General features: G+C 41.2%; 1 long non-coding RNA gene across 5 annotated transcripts; it reads left to right on the plus strand.

The window, feature by feature from the left end:
- The first annotated feature begins 175 nt into the window (after positions 1-175).
- LOC109751360 (uncharacterized) lies at positions 176-7484 on the plus strand. Of its 5 annotated transcripts, none has more exons than XR_002230095.4 (7): positions 176-726; positions 1527-1617; positions 2571-2663; positions 3143-3251; positions 3997-4070; positions 4262-4415; positions 5966-6984. It is a non-coding gene; the product is annotated as an uncharacterized lncRNA (long non-coding RNA). The 5 variants fall into 5 exon arrangements; XR_002230094.4 differs by adding an exon at positions 7038-7484 and having other exon boundaries at positions 177-726; positions 2571-3251; positions 5966-6598; XR_005760704.3 differs by having other exon boundaries at positions 190-726; positions 2571-2758.
- The last annotated feature ends 280 nt before the right edge of the window (positions 7485-7764 follow it).

Here is a 7764-nt window from a genome sequence, read left to right on the forward strand (position 1 = left end):
CTCGGGCCGTCGGATCTCGGGCTTGGCTCACGTGAGACGTCGGATATTTACCAGATCATTGTGAGCCGTTGGATAAAATTTCAATTGCAACAGAATGTAAATACGTGCCCCCACCAGGGCATTTCGGTCATTTCGCGTAAGGGGTATAAAAGGGGGCGCTACCGTGGGATGACCTAGCCGCCTCCTCCCTCCCGCACTCGCGCCTCCCCCCGCGCCCAGCTACTGCCGCCTCGCCTCTCTCTCCATCCCGCCCTGCCTCTCTCTCTCTCTCTCCCTCCAAACCCTAACCCGCGCCCGCCTCCCTGCCCCGCCGCCGTCGCTCGCCCAGGCACCCATCCACGACCTCACGCTGCCCCCTCCCGTCTCTCCCTCGCATTGGCCGTCGTGCCCTCCCCTTCTCTGCGCTGCCTCGAAGAAGCACCTCGGTTGCTGCTGCTCCGCATCACCGCTCCTCACCCACGCACCGCGACCGCCTCCTCCCCAGAAACCCTAGCAGCGGCCAGCTCGCCGCCCTCCGCCGTCGCGTCGTCGCGGGGTTCCTCGCGCAGGCGCATGGCGCCAAGGCCGTGACCTCCTCTCGCGCCTCTGCTCCCCCGACGAGGCCGCCGCCTCAATCCCCTGCCCAGCCCACTTCATCACTGAGTCACCGCCGGGGACGCTGCACCGGCCGGTAGGAGGCCGGGCTCGCCGTGGAGCACGGGCTGCAGAAACTATCGGGACCCCAAGGTGAGACACGTCTGGCCCGTCAATCTCGTGCTGTTGTTGGCCGCCATCCCTCTTTGACCACTACAGATCGACATTGGTGAATCTGTTTCCATAGTTCATACCTTGCTGAGGAAAAAACAGCCTTGTCGACATGCTCTAAGAAAGAGTGCTAATGAACACAATCTATTGGGCATGAAAATAAACAAATAATAATTTGATTCCCTCCTGTAGAAACCAAGGAAAAGGCTCTGCCCCTTTTTACTAAACCATAGCAATTAGCAAGAGTATATACTTGTGCTTAACTGAATACTGCAGTATGAGGATGCCATTTTCTACCCGCTCATGTATAGTATTTACTTGGACTTCCCTAGAAAAATCTCATGTTCTATCTTTTTATGTTCCTACGAATCTGATTAGACGAACTACACAGCAGAAGCAGTTTTTGCTAACATATAAGAATACACCAGCATCAGCTGGACGAGGTTTCCGGCCAGTTTGGCACATAGCTTGCGGGTCGCTGACATATTCGACTTAATTTACAGTTAATTTTTCTGCTCAAAATATATTTGCTCTTCAATTTCCTGCTGTAGTTGTCTTTTTGTGTGCTTAGTACAGTGTGTTTGGGGTGTTGCATCTGATAAAATCTCATCAGTAGTGGTTTCGATTTTGATGTTTTATCTTTCATAGAATCTCGGAAGCACACTTAGGTTGGAAACATGCCGGTAGCATTTATTTATCTTTATTTGTTGCTATTTGAGTTAGTTTGCTGCTTGGATATCATGCCATACCAGCTCTAACATCCATGCATATGATTTCTCCAGGGTCATATTCTGAATAATAGTGCAAGGTACTTTGAGTTAATGTTCTGCAAATTAGTGCATCTGGAACGCTAGGATGTGTGGGAACACAAAGGTATGGCAACAAACTCAGAATTTGATTATTAGCCTATTGTCATCCTCAAAACCTGATATTAAAAATATTTATGACTGAAATGTTGACTTGATCTCAAGTCTGATTTGCTAATGGTGGTTATATGATCTCAATTTGTGATATAGTGTGTGATGGATATCAGTTTTCCTGGCTTTCATCGCATTTATTGTATAGTTTTCCTCTTTTATATACTTAGATTAGAGGCCTCTTGATCCATGGCACTGTCATGTGAATTCTCTGTCTTTTTAGTTACATAGATTCATTATTCAGGCCTCAGGCCATCTACTTGCTGGAATAGGCAACAAGTGGAGGAGTGTAGACTATAGAAAATGGTCTTAGGCTGCAAAAGTAGTGGGATGAACATCCCTTGAGCACTATGTAACTCTATGACCTATTCTTAGGTTTATGCTTGATTATTTGTGTAATTTTGGTTGCTCCCGACTCTGTTCTTAGCTGAAGATTATTTATTAGAATTTATGGAAATTGGAGGACATATGTATATGTATAGTAAGTCTTTTATTTTTAGGTTGACATATGTATAGTATCGTCAAGGTGCTTATATATATTTTCAATACATTGGATTATATTTTTCTGGGTGACATATGTATAGTATTGTCCTGCTCCTCGGGTGAGCGCTTCCCCCTATGACCTCGACCCCCTGTCTCTGCTTTTCCACTGCGACAACGTCTTCTTATCCACAATGGCCATAGTGCCCAATGTTTTTACGACATATTTTTGGATCCTGACGCAGTTATGGTATCTTCTATGAGATAATTTGGTTCATCGTGTTGGTAGACCATTCTCTTAGTTGACCATTTGTTTGTGTTTTGGTTCTGGTTGAGATACTAAAGGCATAGGGTACTATGCATTTAGTAAAATACCCTTCATAGACCATTATCTATGAAACTAAAAGTCACTTCATGTTTTGTATGCAGGAGTTGGTGTGTGCCTCCATTGCGGCTTAGGATGTTTATGGCGGTCTTTCTTTTTTATCTGAATGGAGAGGGCCGCTGGTTCTTGATCTTAAGGTTAACCAGTTTTTTTTTATGTTGCGTGCTCATGCTGCTCTATGTTTTCTTTCTTGATCTGAATGGAGAGAGTGCCACTGGTTCTTGATCTTAAGGTGACCCAATTTTTTTATGTTGCGTGCTCATGCTGCTCTCTGTTTTCTTTTAATGCTTCTTGCTTGCTATTTTATTGCTGTTAGGAATGCAGTGTTAATTTAGTTTCCTACTATTTTGATCTGTCAAGTATATTAAAAACTTTGTAAGTTCTAATGTATCAACAAGAATCTGCGGATGCTTCTTTTCTTCTTGGGTTCTTAAAAAAGCACAAAGGTGGTCCATCTTCAACTGTAATCTGTTCGATGCTGTTTTTCTAATTCCCTAGGAAATTATTAGTCATTTTGGTGTTTGGAGGTACACTGTCAAGGCGACTAATAAACTTTTTTCCTTTTACAATGTACAATGCATATATAAGTTAATATTATGTACTTTTGTAAATGAAGTTACTATAGTTGAGAGCATGGATATGGCCCTTCCAAAGCTCTATGCAGCAGAGAACGGCGGGCGCGGCGGAGTGGGACCGTGGGAGGACACGTCGGCCTGCTGCTACGAGTAAGGTCCATACTGTGCTTTTAGTCTCACACCGCAAATTTAATAGAATTTTCACCGCTATATGAACGTTCGCCTCGGGAATGGTCTCACTAAGTACCAGTAGAGTAGGTTAGGACTCGATTATGCCTGTGGGGACAGTGTACAGGGTTGACAGTATCCACTATGTACAAGATTGATCAGTTTTGCCTAATTATTTAGTGGATATTTGTATCACTGGTCATGAAACGATGTTGTTAGTGGTGGATTGGTAGGCAGATGCAAATCAAATCATCATTTTTGTTGATTCGATAGAGCTGACAATATTAAGATCCGCATAAGACGCTTCTGTATCCAAATTCCATGAATGAATCATCAAGTAGAAGAATTTTCTATGAAGTCCATGTTCATGAGATGTAGGGCAATTTCAACTGTCTGTTTAGGGAATGTACCAAAAATTCGTGTTACAATTCAGTAAGAACAAGCACAATTATTTTCTTTTCGGCTTTTGGTTCTAAGCAAGTCCAAATCCTTTAAGCTATTAAACACATGGGAGTGATGTCTGAAGCATACAATACCAGTTGTTCGCTATTCAGTTCACTGATGGCGGCGAGCCATTTGATCTGCAAATCTCGGAAGTGCAGAATTACATGACCTGCAGAATAATTGTGGTGTTTTTGGTGATTAGTTAACTTGGGTTGCTGTACAATTTTTGATTTAAAGCTGAAGGTGTTTGGTCTTGCTGACTTGTGCCCTCTTGTGATGACAGAAAAAAAATTCCAATGGTCCAAAGGATCAGCTCAGGGGACTCGAGGCAGGTCTGGCAGAAGCTCTGTGTCTCAAGTAAGCATTTCAAGCATTTCTTCATCTGTGCACCTCGCAACAATAGCATATAGATTGTACTTCAGTTGTTTCTTTTCATTATCAATGGTTCAACACATGCACTACTTAATCAATGTTTGATTTCATATTGGTCTCCTTGCCTTTCACTGCATTTAATGGAAGAGCTGAAATATTGTAAACTATCTTGGCAGCCCAACTAAAGAAAGGGTCAGAAAGTAAGCTCACCAGCGAGTCAATTTCAAATGCTACTACAACGAAACGAGCAGCTCAGGAGCTTGATCTTTGATCAGAGGTCTAGGACTAGGAGAGATGAGTTTGCAGGTGTAATATCACATCGCCTTTAAGGTAAAATATACATTCCACTCAAACCAAGTGCTTCTCAGAATTATTCAAAGTTTTGAATAGCGGGCTAAGCCTCTTAGCGACGGCTCATGCTGCCAATGTATATATTTAAGTCCACTATTTCAGTGGAATAATCTACCAATAACTCACATAGGCTGTTAAGTACCAGGACTTTGTCTGCCAAATAACTCGCATAGGATTTAGAATTATGCTTTTGGTTGGTTTAGTTTATTAATACTACTTGAGGTAGCCTTTTGAAAATATATGTAAGCAGACCCGAGTACTCATTCAAAGTGTTTTGTTATTAACATTCATATATATGTAGCTCTGATAAGTGTTGGTGGGTTTAGTTTTCCAATACAATAACTGATGTTTTCTGTATAGAATAAGATGGAACTAAACATATCCAGTGCAACATTTGGAATTACTCAACTTTGACAAGCTTCAACAGATATAGCTTTACAATACTCCCCCCGTCCCAAAATAAGTGTCGCTGATTTAGTACAAAGTTGTAGAATAAGTGAGACTTATTTTGGGATGGAGGGAGTACCATATAGTTCATCTTGCTTTCTCAGGATAGCATGCAGATCACCATATTTCCTATTTGATAAGCATATGATATTTACTGTCTAACTCTGAACTATAAATAATATGATTGCAGGTCGCTGTCTATCATCTCTCTCTCTGACTACCCCTCCTCCCATTAATCTATCAATAACTCACATAGGCGTTTAAATTTATAGGAACGAACATGTTATCTTGCAAGTAAATATGTATACCATTTTTTGGCTTAAGAAGCATGGACTATATTTAGATCCCTTTGTTGCCTGCTAGATGGTTTTGTGTAAACGAAAAAGTTACCAAATATTTTCCAGCTATCTCTTGAGTGATTTTGCTTGTTAGTAATGTTTACACTACCTAAATCCTAAGCTAGGGTTTATCAGTAATTAGATATACTTAGGTAAGTAGAACTGTAGAATCTACTAATAAAGGTTCATCAAAATGGGGAATCTTTCATGTACATGATCACATTTTTTGTTGGGATTCTTTACTTATTTTCCTCCCCTGAACCAGGACATCACAACCTCTATTTGCTTGATTAAGCGGCTTTGATCAGTTGGTGTAAATACTAAGGCTTTTTATCAAGAGCAAATCATAAAGTCATATATTGTAGATTTGTAGACTAAAATAGCCGTTCATCCTCACTATTTGATTTTGGATGTCCCTCTTAATGTTTCTCCAGCTGACTACAAAGTTGTTGTTTTAGTTGCTGCCACATATTTTTATTTTGTTGAATGTGGGAGAATAGCGAAAGGGGTACATTTCAGTTATCATATGATTAGAAATATACCTTGCTCCCTATCTTTTTGGATATGCACTTCTGTTAGTTATGTGAGCTATGGTTGTCCTGTTACATGTACTTCTTGGGGCAGTAGCACTACTCATCTGCATGTACAATGTTTATTTATATACAAGACAGAGTGACTGCAGACTTGGTTTATATTAGGTCTCCTTTCCAAACATGGTTCTAATTTTTTTTTCTTTGATGCCAGGTGCCACATTGTGCAGAACAAGGAGAGATTGTCGAGGCGGAGCCGTGACGATTGTGGAGGTCATGATCATTAGTTCATCATCATGAAGCAGAAGAAGTCGATATAGCTTTTGCCATGGCGTGGTTCTCACCTGCTTTGCGAGTACTTATTTTATATGCTGGGGCTTAAAATTAGTTTTGTGGCATCATGGATAAGGCAAATATGACAACTGTCTCTACTGTTCTGTTTTTTGGCCAATTTCTTTTCCACTGGCCCATTATAACCTCTGTTAGATAGTTTGCAACATGCTCACATGGTAAAGGTGTCCTAAACTGACGATTCATGTTTCTTGTGGAACGCCACCTATCTATTTTTCATGTAGGATTTTGGCTTAAAACTGGTTTTGTGGCATCATGAATTTCATTATGTTCTGGAAGTCAAGGTTCTGGTCGATTGATTTATGTCTTGAATTTCCTTATGTTTTCCTTTGTGGTCATCTGTCCTGCGAGTTATTGTACATGCACCTCCATTCTTATGCTGAAGACAAAATTTGTGAATGATTCTGTAGGAGTTCGGAGTACTATGAGCATTTCTGAAGGTTCACACCATGGCGACTGCTGGAGCAAGCATTCACCTCAATGCAGGGGACATCTGGTTGATAACAATCTTCTCCCGTTTAGTTATCCTTTGCTGTTCCATTTTTAATCTCCTCCTGCTTGAAAGTTTTTTGTTCCTTTCGTTCTTCTTGCCGAGTACTTCATGGCCTGGTTGTGTTTGACCCCTTCGTGGTGCTGACTGGTGTGCCACCCCGGTGAGATCCAACATGAAGAATAGGAAGTAGAGAGGGAGGTGGGGAGGACTTGTGTAAAGATGATTAGGGGGTCATGGATTTGTGTACCTAGCTACCATACCTAATATTGTGTCTGCTACACATATTTATTTTTATGGTTTGCTTCCTGGTGTTCTAAGATTTCCTGCCAGCAATACCTCCATCAAACCTAGGAAGACAATTTTTTAGTAATGTATTGCCTTTTGTGCCATGCTTGTGGATATGCTTTTTTGGGTCACAAAATTGTATTTGTTTCCATTCTAGGTTCACTTCCATCTCCTTAGAATTGTATCAACAGTTCTTTCGGACAACGCCTCGACGAGCAAGATCTTATAGAGCTATCCAATACACTACTTTCACCGTATGTCATAGAAGGACTATATATATATCGGTTCTCTTAGGCTACTTTGAGGACTTGCTTTTGGTATATCATGTGACATTTTCTATGACATGCTCAAAGTGATGTAATTAACCAAACCATTATTGTTATTAGTGCTTAGTTCCTCCTATATCTTTCTTTGAAAAAATCAAATAATGGAATCAATGGTCTATATTTCCTTCAGTCTCTCGAATATATATTGCGTAACCAGTAGTGGACTGGTGGGTGATGCCATCGTGTAACAGCCTGAATCGAATATGAATAGTGTTCTATCAAGTTGGATATAATGTCACTGCATAGTAAATAAGTTATTGTATGCTGCAATTCTTCTTTGTTTTTGGTATGCTGTTGTAAACCTGCACACTTTTCCCTTTCATCATGTCAATCTATCAAATTTGAAGTGTGACCTACTGTGTTGGATGGTTGCTGGGTTGGGTATGACCGCACCTGGCTGGGGTGCGGGGTGCGGCAAGCCGCACTTTCCATCTAGTGCTTTATCAAACTACACAAAAAGGATGCATCTTGCTGTACACCGTAGCCTTGAGACGCCACGATCGAATAGCCTGAGTCCGAGTTAGTGGTTCAAGTTTTGATTAATAGCCCCAGTTTCAG

The sequence above is a fragment of the Aegilops tauschii genome, chromosome 6 (assembly GCF_002575655.3).
Source record: "Aegilops tauschii subsp. strangulata cultivar AL8/78 chromosome 6, Aet v6.0, whole genome shotgun sequence".
Taxonomy (NCBI): Eukaryota; Viridiplantae; Streptophyta; class Magnoliopsida; order Poales; family Poaceae; genus Aegilops; species Aegilops tauschii.